This window comes from Palaemon carinicauda, chromosome 35 (genome assembly GCF_036898095.1).
Source record: "Palaemon carinicauda isolate YSFRI2023 chromosome 35, ASM3689809v2, whole genome shotgun sequence".
In the NCBI taxonomy this organism is placed as follows: domain Eukaryota; kingdom Metazoa; phylum Arthropoda; class Malacostraca; order Decapoda; family Palaemonidae; genus Palaemon; species Palaemon carinicauda.
In genome coordinates, this window is record NC_090759.1 from 66743700 (window position 1) to 66763190 (window position 19491).

Here is a 19491-nt window from a genome sequence, read left to right on the forward strand (position 1 = left end):
TGGTTGAGGTAGAGAACATCTGGCTCTTAGTTATGGAATTGAAGGATAAATTCTTTTATTTTCAGTGGCTGTGTTGGAAGACTAGAAACCAAGATCTCTGATTTTGTGGATGTTTAGAATTGTATAGCGTTTATGCTAACGTTTGATGCTGTTTACTTTTGATAACTTACAGCATTATTATAGTATGTAAGGTCATGCAAATTGTCAACCTTAGTTTTGAAATTATATATATATATATATATATAAATATATATATATATATATATATATGTAAATATATATTTATATATATATATATATATATATATATGAGAGATATACATATATATGAGAGAGAGGAGAGAGAGAGAGAGAGAGAGAGAGAGAGAGATCGTGTTATACATTTACAGTGTATGGTGATTTAATATTTTATTATAAAACCTTCTGCTCTCCAATAATCATGGATAGAATAGAAATGAGGAGATATTGCCTGTAGAATGGTCCCACCTGCCATGTAGGAGAGATTACCGTGTCGAGGGTAGATGTAATATAGTAATTATTAGTCATATCAATAACTGAATTTAGTTTTTAATTCATGGATAGAATACAAGTCTCCAAATTGAGTTATAATCTCTCCATCAAATTATCAGTGGTATTAAATCTTATTTATATATGGTAGGATATCCAGGACCTTATATGACGGTTTTGGTATCCTATTGGAAACATCCTTGCTTAGCAACCTGTTGTACAGGGGTTCTAGACCTACTCAAGTTCGATGTTTTTTAGTAGTGTGTCTGATCTCACCGTCTTTGAGGGCATGGGCAGAGGGGTTTGGCGGAGCCTGTAGGTCTACCTGTCTTCAGCAGACATTACTTGGCCCTGTGACGAGCCGAGAGAAGGGTTGTGACTCAAAGGCAGGATGCAATCAACTGAGTACTATATTAAAGAACACTCTCCTTTATATACAAAACCTCAAGGCAACAGGAAAATACATGTTCGTGGAAATGACAATGTTACAGAGGAAAACAGCAGACATGAATTTTCATGTTCGTTTTAGTGCGAGGAAAGAGCGAAGATACAAGCATAATATATACAAAAGGAATTATGTACAATTGTGTGACACACGGTTGGTACAGCCCTCTCTGACCCTAGCTTGACGAAGAGGGGCTTTGGGCTATTCATATGTGTATATGGTCATTCTCCAGAATATTGTCCTGTCCCTTACCTCGGCCATTCACGAGTGACCTTTAAACCTTACGCTTTAATATGAGAACTGGTTGGTTTGGGATTCTTCTTTCAATAGATTAGAGAAAGTGAAGGGAAAAGGTGGGTTCATGCGATGTTATCTGGGTTTATAAATTATTTAGACTGCGATTAGATAGAGAGCATCTGACTCTTGGTTGTGGAATTGAAGGAGGAATAATTCTATTTTTAGTGGCTGTGTTTGAAGATTAGGAACCAAGCCCTCTGAGTTTGTGGATGTTTAGAATTGTATAGCGTTCATGCTAACGTTTGATGCTGTTTACTTTTGATAGCTTACAGCATATTAGAGTATGTAAGATCATGCAAATTGTCAACCTTAGTTTTGAAATTACACAATTATGCCTTCCAGTCTGTCCATTTGACCATAGTTTGTTGCGTGTGAGGTGAACAGTGGTCTACATTTGACTTTTTATCTTCCTGGCTAGCATAGTGGTAACGTGTTCGCCTAGCTTTCACATGGCGGAAGATCGATCCCAGGCACCACACGCCCTCTCATCAAAAGGCGTTCTCCTCCTCCTGGACTCTCAAAGGAAAACCCGGACTTTTTAAGAGGAGACGAACTTTCCTCTTTGTTTGATACTCTGAGATCTACCCACCAAAAGTCCTTGGGAGTGGCTCCTCCACCTCCACAGCCTCAACTTGCCCAAGTCAGGGCTACTCCTCGGATTCCTTAGGAGAGTTTGGAGTCGGAGGACAGTGAGTTTAAGCTGTTTACTGGGGAGGCCACTGCTGTGGATGGGCACCACAGCTGAGGGCTAGGCTTGCCCGGCTGACATTCTGGTGAACATCTATTCTGATGAAACTGGAACTGAAGCCAGACACTTTTAACTTTACCTTCACCAGTTACGCATAGTGGTAATATCTCGTTTGGTTAATTTTCTCAGTATCTGCGCCAGCTGCTAACGACTCTCTGCTATGGGATGTCATTCCCGTCAGGATCAAGTTAATAACAAGATCTACAGTCTTTGGTTAATAACTGGGATTTATTGATTTCCTGCCGAAGTATTTGCTTAATTTGGCTTTCCGGGTTCAGGGATAGATTGTTATATCTAGTTCCTTTTGAAACTGGTCACATTTTACACGTGGAGAGAGAGAGAGAGAGAGAGAGAGAGAGAGAGAGAGAGAGGAACTATATATTCAAGTAGACTTGGTTATCTAAATCTTACTGCTTTTATATGATTAAGAAAATGTTGATATGAAATTACATTTTTTTTGTCATTTAATCATGGAGAGAGAGAGAGAGAGAGAGAGAGAGAGAGAGAGAGAGAGAACACTAAACACAATATGTTTGTGAAGGGATTCGGAACATCGGAAAGAAACTTATTCAGGTTATTTGTGAAGTATTGCTGCTTACATCAGATCACTAGTCTAGAAAGTTAACTGTAACGATTGGCTTCTTATTTATATTTAATGAAGGTGACTCAATTCTTCACCATCCCCTCCTCTTTTATCCGGATTTGTGACCTGCATCAGTTTATAAACATTCACGTCAGTTTTTCCCCCAAGTTAGGCCTTGGTTAAACGAACCAGGGATTTTAGTTGTCTCAGCTGCTGCTCTTATGTCTCCTTCCCTGCCTCTGCCTCTCCCTTACTCCTCTCCCTCTCCTCCTCATAGACCCCTCTCCCCCTCCTCCACCTCTTCTACCTCCATCTCTACACCTGTCTCCTCCTGCTCCTCCTCTCCTCCCGCTCCTCCTCTCCTCCCGCTCCTCCTCTCCTCCCCTCCTCCTCCTCCTCCTCCTCCTCTTCCTCCTCCTCCTCTTCCTCCTCCTCCTTCTCCTCCTCTCCCCCCTCCTCCTCTCCCCCCTCCTCCTCCTCCAGCTATTTCGACAGAGTCAACAGAAAGACTTAACATGGATTTTAGGGGTGACTGTATCTTTAAAAGACCTTGTCAGTGATTATATCTTTTCAAAGACCCAGTCATGAATTGTACCTTTAAAAGGTGCAGTCAGTAATTTTCCATTAAAAGACCCTGAGAGCAACTGTATATTTTAAAAGACCCTGAGAGCAACTGTATCTTTGAAAGACTTTGAGAGCAACTGTTCTTCAAAAGACTTTGTGAGCAACTGTATCTTTTAAAGACTTTGAGAGCCACTGTATCTTTGGAAACCTTTGATAGTAACTGTTCTTTAAAAAACTTTTGAGAGCAACTGTATCTTTTAAAGTCTTTGAGTGCAACTGTATCTTTTAAAGACCTTGAGAGTAACTGTATCTTTTAAAGACTTCGAGAGTAACTGTATCTTTAAAAGACTTTGAGAGCAACTGTATCTTTTAAAGACTTTGAGAGCAACTGTATCTCTAAAATACCCTAAGAGCAACTAAAAGACCCCGAGAGCAACTGAATCTTTAAAAGATCCTGAGGGCAACCGTCTCTTTAAAAGACTTTGAGAGCAACTGTATCTTTAAAAGACCCTGAGAGCAACTGAATCTTTAAAAGATCCTGAGCTCCACCGTATCTTTAAAAGACTTTGAGAGCAACTGTATCTTTAAAAGACCTAATTAGCAACTGTATCTTTAAAATACCCAGTCAGCAACTATATTTTTAAGACCTAATCAGTTACTGTATCTTTAAAAGGCCCAGTCAGCAACAGTATCATTAACAGACGGAATTAGTAATTGTTTCTTTAAAAGACCCAAACAACCACTGTACTTTTAAAAGAACCAATCAGCCACTGTCTTTAAAATACTCAGTCAGCAGTCAGCAACTGTATTTTTAAGACCTAATCAGTTACCGTATCTTTAAAAGGCCCAGTCAGCAACTGTATCATTAAGAGTTTCAACCAACCACTGTATTTTTAAAAGACCCAATCGGCAACTGTGTAATTAAAAGTCCCAATTAGCAACTGTATCATTAAAAGGTCAAGCCATCGACCGTATCGTAAAAAATCACACTCTGACTTGATCTCAAGAAGGCTTAGTAGAGTACTGTATCCCAAAAGTTTGATTGGGTGACTGTAATCCCCGGGGGTCGTGACCCCTTTCGTTGGCGCGTGAGATTCCCCCCCCCCCCCGTTTGACCTACCTTCCTATTCGATGGTACAGATGAATAATCCATGAAGTCTCGCAGGTTCATTTTGAATGGTGAGTGCCTTGATTATGGTGGCACGTATGGCATATGCGATACGTCTCTCTCTCTCTCTCTCTCTCTCTCTCTCTCTCTCTCTCTCTCTCTCTCTCATCCTAATTTTATGAAATCTACCGACGCCTTTTTTTAAGGGTTGTGCCCTGACTAAGGTAGCACATTTGTCATATGTGATATGATTCTCTCTCTCTCTCTCTCTCTCTCTCTCTCTCTCTCTCTCCCCAATTCTTATGAAATCTACCAACGCCCTTTTTTAAGGGTAGTGCACTGATTAAGGTGTCACTTTTGCATATACAATACGACTCTCTCTCTCTCTCTCTCTCTCTCTCTCTCTCTCATCATAGTCTTTATGAAATCTACCAACGCCCTTTTTTAAGGGTAGTGCACTGATTAAGGTGTCACTTTTGCATATGCAATATGACTATCTCTCTCTCTCTCTCTCTCTCTCTCTCTCTCTCTCTCTCTCTCTCTCATCCTAATTTTTATGAAATCTACCGACGCCTTTTTTTAAGGGTTGTGCCCTGATTAAGGTAGCACTTTTGTCATATGTGATATGATTCTCTCTCTCTCTCTCTCTCTCTCTCTCTCTCTCTCTCTCATCCTAATTTTTATGAAATCTACCAATTTTTTTTTTTTTTTTTTTTTTTTTTTTTTTTTTTTTTTTTTAAAGGAAGTACGTGCAAGTTTAATTGGTCGGTGGGGCGTAAGGTTGGTGTTGGGACGTCCACATTACGAGAGATGGAACTGCCTGTAGTTTTACGATCCAAGAGAGGGAGAAAAAGCAGTGCAGCATGAAATTGCACTTCCGGAATGGTGACATTTATTCGAACATTTTCTCTCTTTGAATGAGCGCAAGAAATGGCCTGTGTTGGGTAGTTTTGTTTCCCCTCCGCTTGGGTCTTTAATCGGGGTTCAAGGTTAGTAGGATTAATTTTGGGGATTTGGGTGACATCTTGCATTTAAGAGAGGGGGGTCCTAGATTCATTTTTGATTGGGACTTTAACCTTTCATGTTAACGATCCTTACGATAGGAATATATATATATATATATATATGTGTATATATATATGTATATATATATATATATATATATAAGGGGTATGGCCGCCTTCCAATATTTTTTTAATATCTCTGCCTTTGCAAATTGTCAGCCGCCAGATGTTGAACATCCTGTATTATTATTATTATTATTATTATTATTATTATTATTATTATTATTATTATTATTATTATTATTATTATTATTATTACAAGCGAAACTATAACCATAGTTGGGAAAGCTAGATGCTATAATCCCAAGGGCTCCAATAAGGAAAAATAGCTTGGCGAGGAAATGAAACAAAGAAATAAACTACAAGAGAAGTAATGAATAATCAAAATAAAATTAAGAACAGTAACATCATTAGATTAGATATATCATATATAAAGTATAAAAAAGAACTTTAAAAAAAGGAGGAAGAGAAACAAGATAGTATAGTGTGTCCGATTGTACCCTCAAGCAAGAGAACTCTACCTAAAGATAATGAAAGACCGTGGTATAGAGGCTATGGCACTACCCAAGACTAGAGAACAATGGTTCGATTTCAAAGTATTCTAGAAGAGATAACTAGTTTAGATTCTATTCTCTTTTATTCTTATAGCCTCCACACAAAGAATCTTGTTCTAGAATAAGTTTAGTTAGAACTCAGCCCTTACACATTTACAACTCCTATTGGGGTAGGATCGTCCCAGAATAATTACCTCCGCCAACGAAGTTTGAAGGAGGTTATGTTTTACCCCCTCTTTGTGTGTTTGTTTGTGAACAGCTTTCTGGCCACAATATTTATCTTCTAATAATGAAACTTGAAGGGATTAAGTGTTATGTAAAATGCTGGAAATTATTAAATATTGAAGGTCAAGGTCACGGTCAAGCAAAATGCTCAATTCACATAATCAACCATAAGTTTGGACATCGTTGTCACAGAGACTTAAAATTTGTTTCATATTTGATTGTATGAATTTCCACGCAAATTAATATATATTAAGGTCAAGGTGTAGTCCAAGGTCACGGTGTAGTCCAAGGTCACGGTGTAGTCCAAGGTCAAATTCCGGTCATCAACCATACGGCCACAGTTTTAATCGTAAAGTAACGAAACTGGCAGGAATTTTAAACTGTTATGTAAAAAGCTGGAAACGATTAAATTTTGGAAGGTCAAAGGTCAAAGTCATGGACGAGCGAAATTTCCAAAATCAGTCCAAAATGTCGAGAAATAAGTTGTCCTGGCGGAGTTCTGCGCTCTACTGAGTGCCCCTCTAGTTTAGTTTGTAACCAACACTTTAATAGTTACAACCTCCGCGCGGAGGGAGGATATGGTTGTCATTGAGTGTTTGGTTATAACTAATATGTTGTATTTACAGTCCCCAGATGAAGAGTATAATTAGAACCCTCCATGTACAGGATTTGGTTATATCCATGCTTGCGTATATGAATTCTCTGTACAATGGATATATTGAGTAGTTCAGTGAATTCTTTAACATAGATTTGGTCCCAACTCAAAGTTTCTATACAATGGATATATTGAATAGTTCAGTGAATTCTCTAACTTAGATTTGGTCCTAACTCAAAGTTTCTTTAATTCTTTAACTTAGATTTGGTCCTAACTCAAAGTTTCTATACAATGGATATATTGAGTACTTCAGTGAATTCTTTAACTTAGATTTGGTCCTAACTCAAAGTTTCTATACAATGGATATATTGAGTAGTCCAGTGAATTCTTTAACTTAGATTTGGTCCTAACTCAAAGTTTCTATACAATGGATATATTGAGTAGTCCAGTGAATTCTTTAACTTAGATTTGGTCCTAACTCAAAGTTTCTATACAATGGATATATTGAGTAGTCCAGTGAATTCTTTAACTTAGATTTGGTCCTAACTCAAAGTTTCTATACAATGGATATATTGAGTAGTTCGGTGAATTCTTTAGCTTAGATTTGGTCCTAACTCAAAGCTTCTATGCAGTGGATATATTGAGTAGTCCGGTGAAGTCTTTAATTAGATTTGGTCCTAACTCAAAGTTTCTATACAATGGATATATTGAGTAGTTCGGTGAATTCTTTAGCTTAGATTTGGTCCTAACTCAAAGCTTCTATGCAGTGGATATATTGAGTAGTCCAGTGAAGTCTTTAATTAGATTTGGTCCTAACTCAAAGTTTCTATACAATGGATATATTGAGTAGTTCGGTGAATTCTTCAGCTTAGATTTGGTCCTAACTCAAAGCTTCTATGCAGTGGATATATTGAGTAGTCCAGTGAAGTCTTTAATTAGATTTGGTCCTAACTCAAAGTTTCTATACAATGGATATATTGAGTAGTTCGGTGAATTCTTTAGCTTAGATTTGGTCCTAACTCAAAGCTTCTATGCAGTGGATATATTGAGTAGTCCAGTGAAGTCTTTAATTAGATTTGGTCCTAACTCAAAGTTTCTATACAATGGATATATTGAGTAGTTACATGAATTCTTTAACTGAGATTTGGTCCTAACTCAAAGTTTCTATACAATGGATATATTGAGTAGTTCGGTGAATTCTTCAGCTTAGATTTGGTCCTAACTCAAAGCTTCTATGCAGTGGATATATTGAGTAGTCCAGTGAAGTCTTTAATTAGATTTGGTCCTAACTCCAAGTTTCTGTACAATGGATATATTGAGTAGTTCAGTGAATTCTTTAACTTGGATTTGGTCCTAACTCAAAGTTTCTATACAATGGATATATTGAGTAGTTCAGTGAATTCTTTAACTTGGATTTGGTCTTAACTCAAAGTTTCTATACAATGGATATATTGAATAGTTACATGAATTCTTTAACTGAGATTTGGTCCTAACTCAAAGTTTCTATACAATGGATATATTGAGTAGTTCAGTGAATTCTTTAACTTAGATTTGGTCCTAACTCAAAGTTTCTATACAGTGGATATATTGAGTAGTCCAGTGAGGTCTTTAATTAGATTTGGTCCTAACTCAAAGTTTCTATACAATGGATATATTGAATAGTTTAGTGAATTCTTTAACTTAGATTTGGTCCTAACTCAAAGTTTCTATACAATGGATATATTGAATAGTTTAGTGAATTCTTTAACTTAGATTTGGTCCTAACTCAAAGTTTCTATACAATGGATATATTGAATAGCTTAGTGAATTCTTTAACTTAGATTTGGTCCTAACTCAAAGTTTCTATACAATGGATATATTGAATAGTTTAGTGAATTCTTTAACTTAGATTTGGTCCTAACTCAAAGTTTCTATACAATGGATATATTGAATAGCTTAGTGAATTCTTTAACTTAGATTTGGTCCTAACTCAAAGTTTCTATACAATGGATATATTGAATAGTTTAGTGAATTCTTTAACTTAGATTTGGTCCTAACTCAAAGTTTCTATACAATGGATATATTGAATAGTTTAGTGAATTCTTTAACTTAGATTTGGTCCTAACTCAAAGTTTCTATACAATGGATATATTGAGTAGTTCAGTGAATTCTTTAACTTGGATTTGGTCTTAACTCAAAGTTTCTATACAATGGATATATTGAATAGTTACATGAATTCTTTAACTGAGATTTGGTCCTAACTCAAAGTTTCTATACAATGGATATATTGAGTAGTTCAGTGAATTCTTTAACTTAGATTTGGTCCTAACTCAAAGTTTCTATACAGTGGATATATTGAGTAGTCCAGTGAGGTCTTTAATTAGATTTGGTCCTAACTCAAAGTTTCTATACAATGGATATATTGAATAGTTTAGTGAATTCTTTAACTTAGATTTGGTCCTAACTCAAAGTTTCTATACAATGGATATATTGAATAGTTTAGTGAATTCTTTAACTTAGATGTGGTCCTAACTCAAAGTTTCTATACAATGGATATATTAAATAGTTTAGTGAATTCTTTAACTTAGATTTGGTCCTAACTCAAAGTTTCTATACAATGGATATATTGAGTAGTCCAGTGAATTCTTTAACTTGGATTTGGTCTTAACTCAAAGTTTCTATACAATGGATATATTGAATAGTTTAGTGAATTCTTTAACTTAGATTTGGTCCTAACTCAAAGTTTCTATACAATGGATATATTGAGTAGTTCAGTGAATTCTTTAACTTGGATTTGGTCTTAACTCAAAGTTTCTATACAATGGATATATTGAATAGTTACATGAATTCTTTAACTGAGATTTGGTCCTAACTCAAAGTTTCTATACAATGGATATATTGAGTAGTCCAGTGAATTCTTTAACTTGGATTTGGTCTTAACTCAAAGTTTCTATACAATGGATATATTGAGTAGTTCAGTGAATTCTTTAACTTGGATTTGGTCTTAACTCAAAGTTTCTATACAATGGATATATTGAATAGTTACATGAATTCTTTAACTGAGATTTGGTCCTAACTCAAAGTTTCTATACAATGGATATATTGAGTAGTCCAGTGAATTCTTTAACTTGGATTTGGTCTTAACTCAAAGTTTCTATACAATGGATATATTGAATAGTTTAGTGAATTCTTTAACTTAGATTTGGTCCTAACTTAAGTTTCTATACAATGGATATATTGAGTAGTTCAGTGAATTCTTTAACTTGGATTTGGTCTTAACTCAAAGTTTCTATACAATGGATATATTGAATAGTTACATGAATTCTTTAACTGATATTTGGTCCTAACTCAAAGTTTCTATACAATGGATATATTGAGTAGTTCAGTGAATTCTTTAACTTAGATTTGGTCCTAACTCAAAGTTTCTATACAATGGATATATTGAGTAGTTACATGAATTCTTTAGCTTAGATTTGGTCCTAACTCAAAGTTTCTATACAGTGGATATATTGAGTAGTCCAGTGAATTCTTTAACTTAGATTTGGTCCTAACTCAAAGTTTCTATACAATGGATATATTGAATAGTTTAGTGAATTCTTTAACTTAGATTTGGTCCTAACTCAAAGTTTCTATACAATGGATATATTGAATAGTTTAGTGAATTCTTTAACTTAGATTTGGTCCTAACTCAAAGTTTCTATACAATGGATATATTGAATAGTTTAGTGAATTCTTTAACTTAGATTTGGTCCTAACTCAAAGTTTCTATACAATGGATATATTGAGTAGTTCAGTGAATTCTTTAACTTGGATTTGGTCTTAACTCAAAGTTTCTATACAATGGATATATTGAATAGTTTAGTGAATTCTTTAACTTAGATTTGTTCCTAACTCAAAGTTTCTATACAATGGATATATTGAGTAGTTCAGTGAATTCTTTAACTTAGATTTGGTCCTAACTCAAAGTTTCTATACAGTGGATATATTGAGTAGTCCAGTGAATTCTTTAACTTAGATTTGGCCCTAACTCAAAGTTTCTATACAATGGATATATTGAATAGTTACATGAATTCTTTAACTGAGATTTGGTCCTAACTCAAAGTTTCTATACAATGGATATATTGAGTAGTTCAGTGAATTCTTTAACTTGGATTTGGTCTTAACTCAAAGTTTCTATACAATGGATATATTGAATAGTTTAGTGAATTCTTTAACTTAGATTTGGTCCTAACTCAAAGTTTTTATACAATGGATATATTGAATAGTTTAGTGAATTCTTTAACTTAGATTTGGTCCTAACTCAAAGTTTCTATACAATGGATATATTGAATAGTTTAGTGAATTCTTTAACTTGGATTTGGTCTTAACTCAAAGTTTCTATACAATGGATATATTGAATAGTTACATGAATTCTTTAACTGAGATTTGGTCCTAACTCAAAGTTTCTATACAATGGATATATTGAGTAGTCCAGTGAATTCTTTAACTTGGATTTGGTCTTAACTCAAAGTTTCTATACAATGGATATATTGAATAGTTACATGAATTCTTTAACTGAGATTTGGTCCTAACTCAAAGTTTCTATACAATGGATATATTGAATAGTTTAGTGAATTCTTTAACTGAGATTTGGTCCTAACTCAAAGTTTCTATACAATGGATATATTGAATAGTTTAGTGAATTCTTTAACTTAGATTTGGTCCTAACTCAAAGTTTCTATACAATGGATATATTGAATAGTTTAGTGAATTCTTTAGCTTAGATTTGGTCCTAACTCAAAGTTTTTATACAATGGATATATTGAATAGTTTAGTGAATTCTTTAACTTAGATTTGGTCCTAACTCAAAGTTTCTATACAATGGATATATTGAATAGTTTAGTGAATTCTTTAACTTGGATTTGGTCTTAACTCAAAGTTTCTATACAATGGATATATTGAATAGTTACATGAATTCTTTAACTGAGATTTGGTCCTAACTCAAAGTTTCTATACAATGGATATATTGAGTAGTCCAGTGAATTCTTTAACTTGGATTTGGTCTTAACTCAAAGTTTCTATACAATGGATATATTGAATAGTTACATGAATTCTTTAACTGAGATTTGGTCCTAACTCAAAGTTTCTATGCAATGGATATATTGAATAGTTTAGTGAATTCTTTAACTGAGATTTGGTCCTAACTCAAAGTTTCTATACAATGGATATATTGAATAGTTTAGTGAATTCTTTAACTTAGATTTGGTCCTAACTCAAAGTTTCTATACAATGGATATATTGAATAGTTTAGTGAATTCTTTAACTTGGATTTGGTCCTAACTCAAAGTTTCTATACAATGGATATATTGAGTAGTTCAGTGAATTCTTTAACTTGGATTTGGTCTTAACTCAAAGTTTCTATACAATGGATATATTGAATAGTTTAGTGAATTCTTTAACTTAGATTTGGTCCTAACTCAAAGTTTCTATACAATGGATATATTGAGTAGTTCAGTGAATTCTTTAACTTAGATTTGGTCCTAACTCAAAGTTTCTATACAGTGGATATATTGAGTAGTCCAGTGAATTCTTTAACTTAGATTTGGCCCTACCTCAAAGTTTCTATACAATGGATATATTGAATAGTTACATGAATTCTTTAACTGAGATTTGGTCCTAACTCAAAGTTTCTATACAATGGATATATTGAGTAGTTCAGTGAATTCTTTAACTTGGATTTGGTCTTAACTCAAAGTTTCTATACAATGGATATATTGAATAGTTTAGTGAATTCTTTAACTTAGATTTGGTCCTAACTCAAAGTTTCTATACAATGGATATATTGAATAGTTTAGTGAATTCTTTAACTTGGATTTGGTCTTAACTCAAAGTTTCTATACAATGGATATATTGAATAGTTACATGAATTCTTTAACTGAGATTTGGTCCTAACTCAAAGTTTCTATACAATGGATATATTGAGTAGTCCAGTGAATTCTTTAACTTGGATTTGGTCTTAACTCAAAGTTTCTATACAATGGATATATTGAATAGTTACATGAATTCTTTAACTGAGATTTGGTCCTAACTCAAAGTTTCTATACAATGGATATATTGAATAGTTTAGTGAATTCTTTAACTGAGATTTGGTCCTAACTCAAAGTTTCTATACAATGGATATATTGAATAGTTTAGTGAATTCTTTAACCTAGATTTGGTCCTAACTCAAAGTTTCTATACAGTGGATATATTGAGTAGTCCAGTGAAGTCTTTAATTAGATTTGGTCCTAACTCAAAGTTTCTATGCAGTGGATATATTGAGTAGTCCAGTGAATTCTTTAACTTAGATTTGGTCTTAACTCAAAGTTTCTATACAATGGATATATTGAATAGTTTAGTGAATTCTTTAACTTAGATTTGGTCCTAACTCAAAGTTTCTATACAATGGATATATTGAGTAGTTCAGTGAATTCTTTAACTTGGATTTGGTCTTAACTCAAAGTTTCTATACAATGGATATATTGAATAGTTTAGTGAATTCTTTAACTTAGATTTGGTCCTAACTCAAAGTTTCTATACAATGGATATATTGAGTAGTTCAGTGAATTCTTTAACTTGGATTTGGTCTTAACTCAAAGTTTCTATACAATGGATATATTGAATAGTTACATGAATTCTTTAACTGAGATTTGGTCCTAACTCAAAGTTTCTATACAATGGATATATTGAGTAGTCCAGTGAATTCTTTAACTTAGATTTGGTCCTAACTCAAAGTTTCTATACAATGGATATATTGAGTAGTTACATGAATTCTTTAGCTTAGATTTGGTCCTAACTCAAAGTTTCTATACAGTGGATATATTGAGTAGTCCAGTGAATTCTTTAACTTAGATTTGGTCCTAACTCAAAGTTTCTATACAATGGATATATTGAATAGTTTAGTGAATTCTTTAACTTAGATTTGGTCCTAACTCAAAGTTTCTATACAATGGATATATTGAATAGTTTAGTGAATTCTTTAACTTAGATTTGGTCCTAACTCAAAGTTTCTATACAATGGATATATTGAGTAGTTTAGTGAATTCTTTAACTTAGATTTGGTCCTAACTCAAAGTTTCTATACAATGGATATATTGAGTAGTTCAGTGAATTCTTTAACTTGGATTTGGTCTTAACTCAAAGTTTCTATACAATGGATATATTGAATAGTTTAGTGAATTCTTTAACTTAGATTTGGTCCTAACTCAAAGTTTCTATACAATGGATATATTGAGTAGTTCAGTGAATTCTTTAACTTAGATTTGGTCCTAACTCAAAGTTTCTATACAGTGGATATATTGAGTAGTCCAGTGAATTCTTTAACTTAGATTTGGCCCTAACTCAAAGTTTCTATACAATGGATATATTGAATAGTTACATGAATTCTTTAACTGAGATTTGGTCCTAACTCAAAGTTTCTATACAATGGATATATTGAGTAGTTCAGTGAATTCTTTAACTTGGATTTGGTCTTAACTCAAAGTTTCTATACAATGGATATATTGAATAGTTTAGTGAATTCTTTAACCTAGATTTGGTCCTAACTCAAAGTTTCTATACAGTGGATATATTGAGTAGTCCAGTGAAGTCTTTAATTAGATTTGGTCCTAACTCAAAGTTTCTATGCAGTGGATATATTGAGTAGTCCAGTGAATTCTTTAACTTAGATTTGGTCTTAACTCAAAGTTTCTATACAATGGATATATTGAATAGTTTAGTGAATTCTTTAACTTAGATTTGGTCCTAACTCAAAGTTTCTATACAATGGATATATTGAGTAGTTCAGTGAATTCTTTAACTTGGATTTGGTCTTAACTCAAAGTTTCTATACAATGGATATATTGAATAGTTTAGTGAATTCTTTAACTTAGATTTGGTCCTAACTCAAAGTTTCTATACAATGGATATATTGAGTAGTTCAGTGAATTCTTTAACTTGGATTTGGTCTTAACTCAAAGTTTCTATACAATGGATATATTGAATAGTTACATGAATTCTTTAACTGAGATTTGGTCCTAACTCATAGTTTCTATACAATGGATATATTGAGTAGTTCAGTGAATTCTTTAACTTAGATTTGGTCCTAACTCAAAGTTTCTATACAATGGATATATTGAGTAGTTACATGAATTCTTTAGCTTAGATTTGGTCCTAACTCAAAGTTTCTATACAGTGGATATATTGAGTAGTCCAGTGAATTCTTTAACTTAGATTTGGTCCTAACTCAAAGTTTCTATACAATGGATATATTGAATAGTTTAGTGAATTCTTTAACTTAGATTTGGTCCTAACTCAAAGTTTCTATACAATGGATATATTGAATAGTTTAGTGAATTCTTTAACTTAGATTTGGTCCTAACTCAAAGTTTCTATACAATGGATATATTGAGTAGTTTAGTGAATTCTTTAACTTAGATTTGGTCCTAACTCAAAGTTTCTATACAATGGATATATTGAGTAGTTCAGTGAATTCTTTAACTTGGATTTGGTCTTAACTCAAAGTTTCTATACAATGGATATATTGAATAGTTTAGTGAATTCTTTAACTTAGATTTGGTCCTAACTCAAAGTTTCTATACAATGGATATATTGAGTAGTTCAGTGAATTCTTTAACTTAGATTTGGTCCTAACTCAAAGTTTCTATACAGTGGATATATTGAGTAGTCCAGTGAATTCTTTAACTTAGATTTGGCCCTAACTCAAAGTTTCTATACAATGGATATATTGAATAGTTACATGAATTCTTTAACTGAGATTTGGTCCTAACTCAAAGTTTCTATACAATGGATATATTGAGTAGTTCAGTGAATTCTTTAACTTGGATTTGGTCTTAACTCAAAGTTTCTATACAATGGATATATTGAATAGTTTAGTGAATTCTTTAACTTAGATTTGGTCCTAACTCAAAGTTTCTATACAATGGATATATTGAATAGTTTAGTGAATTCTTTAACTTAGATTTGGTCCTAACTCAAAGTTTCTATACAATGGATATATTGAATAGTTTAGTGAATTCTTTAACTTAGATTTGGTCCTAACTCAAAGTTTCTATACAATGGATATATTGAATAGTTTAGTGAATTCTTTAACTTAGATTTGGTCCTAACTCAAAGTTTCTATACAGTGGATATATTGAGTAGTCCAGTGAAGTCTTTAATTAGATTTGGTCCTAACTCAAAGTTTCTATGCAGTGGATATATTGAGTAGTCCAGTGAATTCTTTAACTTAGATTTGGTCCTAACTCAAAGTTTCTATGCAATGGATATATTGAATAGTTCAGTGAGGTCTTTAATAGATTTAGTCCTAACTCAAAGTTTCTATGCAGTGGATATATATAGAATAGTTCAGTGAATTGTTTAACTTTGATTTGGTCCTAACTCAAAGTTTCTATACAATGGATATATTAATGAGTAGTTCAGTGAATTCTTTAACTTAGACTTTTCTTCTTTTTTTATACGAAATTAGGAGTTCTTAATCATGCTACGAACCTGCTGGTCTTATATGTGCGCTTCTCCACTCATTAGTTAGTAATTGCTATCGTATTGTAAAGGTAGTTAATGTAAATATCCTTACATTATCTGTGGCAGTCGTCGACCCTCCCCCTCTCTCTCTCTCTCTCTCTCTCTCTCTCTCTCTCTCTCTCTCTCTCTCTCTCTCTCTCTCTCTCTCTCTCTCATAACTGTGGTTAATTCCTTCACAAAGCAGATACTGAAATTTTAAAAAGTTCTTTTGACTAGTGAATTGCCCGGAGTATAATTTCCCGCAATGGAGCCCTTAATTAGTAAAGATAACATTGAATCTGGGAGCTCGCTATGAGCTTATTTGGAGAGAGAGAGAGAGAGAGAGAGAGAGAGAGAGAGAGAGAGAGAGAGAGAGACTAAATTTATCTTATTCTAAGGTAATCAGGCGTTTCCGAGGCATATCTCTCATATGATCGCTTAGGTAGAGGGTGTATGTTTTATATATATATATATATATATATATATATATATATATATATATATATATACTGTATATTCTATATATATATATATATATATATATATATATATATACTGTATATTCTTATGTGTATATATATATATATATATATATATATATACTGTATATTCTTATGTGTATATATATACATATATATATGATAAATTTTGCACATTTTTACGTGTTTTTCATATTCAAATAAGCCATATATATTTTTGATACATTAATGTCTGGATTCTCTTAACGACCTCGGGATCAGAGCCCCAGGCGAAATCACACAAAGACATAGAAAATCTAACAAAACACATTGTCTCGAATAAAATAGATTGGTCATCATCTGGGTGGTAAATGAGAAGAAATTCACATATATAGTATTTTTTTCCGTAAAAGTTGAATTTTAGGCTAGTCTGGTTTGGATCCGAAGAGTGTAGTCATTTTAAGGAAAGATAATCCTGAACCGGTTTTCTCCATGTACGTTTCCTGTTCTTTTATTCTTGATTAGTTGCTTGGAGGTGACGCATCGACTACGGATGTATCTACGGATAGGTATCTGTGCTTGATATCTGCTTTCCACTGTTCGTCGGATAAGTTCATGCAGTTTGTTTGATTTATGATGGTCTATTCCAGAATACTTCTGTATGGACAAGTAATTCTGGAAAGTAGAAGTGACTCACTTGAATTCATGTGATGCCCAAAGTCTATAAGATGGTTGAAAATCCCCTAGGTTTCAAAGCTTTATTTAAACGATATTTTATATTCTCATATTATCTGTGATAGGGAACGTCCACTTTAACCCACGTACACTTTATCGCTATCTCCACATGGTGCTTGTAAACTTCGGATTGGGTTTATCTTTTGTTTTGATATATGTAAATGGATGAGATCATGATGAGGGGTAGATGAAAATGGTTTGGGCATACTCTTCGCTTTCCACAAGAGAGATTCGTTTACCAAACGTTCAGCTGGGCTCCACAAGGCACTAGAAGAGCTAGAAGACACAAGCCTACGTGGCTGAGGACTGTGGAGCGTAAAGTAGGAGATGATGAATGGAGAAGTATTGAATTAAAGGCTCACGATAGAGATGACTGGCGAAATCTAACCGAGGCCCTTTGCGTCAATAAGCGTAGGAGGAGATGATGCTTATTTTATATTCCTTGCCGAAGTGTGTAAGTTTGTGCGTTAGCTTGGTAGTTTATCTCACTAACAGTTGAGTAGCATTTTGTTATCTAGGTTTTATCGTCGTTTTCGTTTTGTTTCATCATTCAGAATATGACACCTGAAGAACTTTTTCTGTGGATCCAATAACCAGATTTGAGCATAATTAACATCCCCATGTAAGATCTGTTGCTGGCATGATAAACTAATTGGTCCTGGTTGATTATATCCACTCTTAGTGATATAGGCAGTGGTATGCTCTGTATCAAGTGACTTTGTCTTGAATACCGATCTTGAGAATCTTTTTTTTTTTCGGTGCTGTTTTGGTATGTGCTGTCAAAATCTGCATGGGATCTCACTTCACTTTACAGCGTAGCAAGAACCGTTAGATTTTCTAATATATATATATATATATATATATATATATATATATATATATATATATATATATATATATTTATATATATATACTGTATATATATACACCGGAAATAATTATCTAAGAAATAATAATCAACCGTTGATGTTAACGTGGGGAGCTCAACATTACCGCTTGCCAGTACATATGGAGCTTGACGTTTTCATTTTTGTCGCGAGCGAAGCGAGCTCACTGAGAAGCAAGAACCATTATATTTTCTATTAATCTTGTTTTTTTTTACCCATCAAAATATTGAAATGGCATACCAAAGCCAAAGAATAATTTCTGAGATCGGGCCATAAATGAGATCACATATCAAAACAGCGCTTTTTTTTTTTTTTTTTTTTTTTATTAGTTGGCGGATGTATGCGCTGTATTGGGATTTTTAGTCCAGCTACAAAGTTCCAGACTTAAAGGAGATGAAATATGTTCCATGTTTTCTATATTTAGTTAATTGAATATAATATTCTGGTAGATTTGGGTTTCTTTTAGTGGTGTTGCCACATCTTCATGCATATTAAGCGACCTTGGAATGAAGACTGACAGTTAGAGTGGGAAACATGGCACTTCCGCTAATGGTGGGCAAGTCTCAACCCTTTGTTTCTAGAATATAGTTCCAGGTTTTCCTGTAAATGCCTCATTTGGTGAACCTTATTATCAACTTAATGTTTATTAAACAATGCTTAGTCATAAAATGATTCCCTTAATAATAGAGTTTATTAAACGTTGTTTAGTCATAAAATGATTCCCTTAATGATAGAGTTTATTAAACAATGTTTAGTCATAAAATGATTCCCTTAATGGTAGAGTTTATTAAACAATGTTTAGTCATAAAACGATTCCCTTAATGATAGAGTTTATTAAACAATGTTTAGTCATAATATGATTCCCTTAATGATAGAGTTTAATAAACGTTGTTTAGTCATAAAATGATTCCCTTAATGATAGAGTTTATTAAACAATGTTTAGTCTTAAACTGATTCCCCTGAAGATAGAGTTTATTAAGCAATGCTTAGTCATAAAATGATTCCATTAATGATAGAGTTTATTAAATAATGCCTAGTCATAAAATGATTCCATTAATGATAGAGTTTATTAAATAATGCCTAGTCATAAAATGATTCCCTTGATGATAGAGTTTATTAACCAAAGTTTAGTCAAAATGATTCCCTTAATGATAGAGTTTATTAAGCAATGTTTAGTCATAAAATGATTCCCTTAATGATAGAGTTTATTAAACAATGTTTAG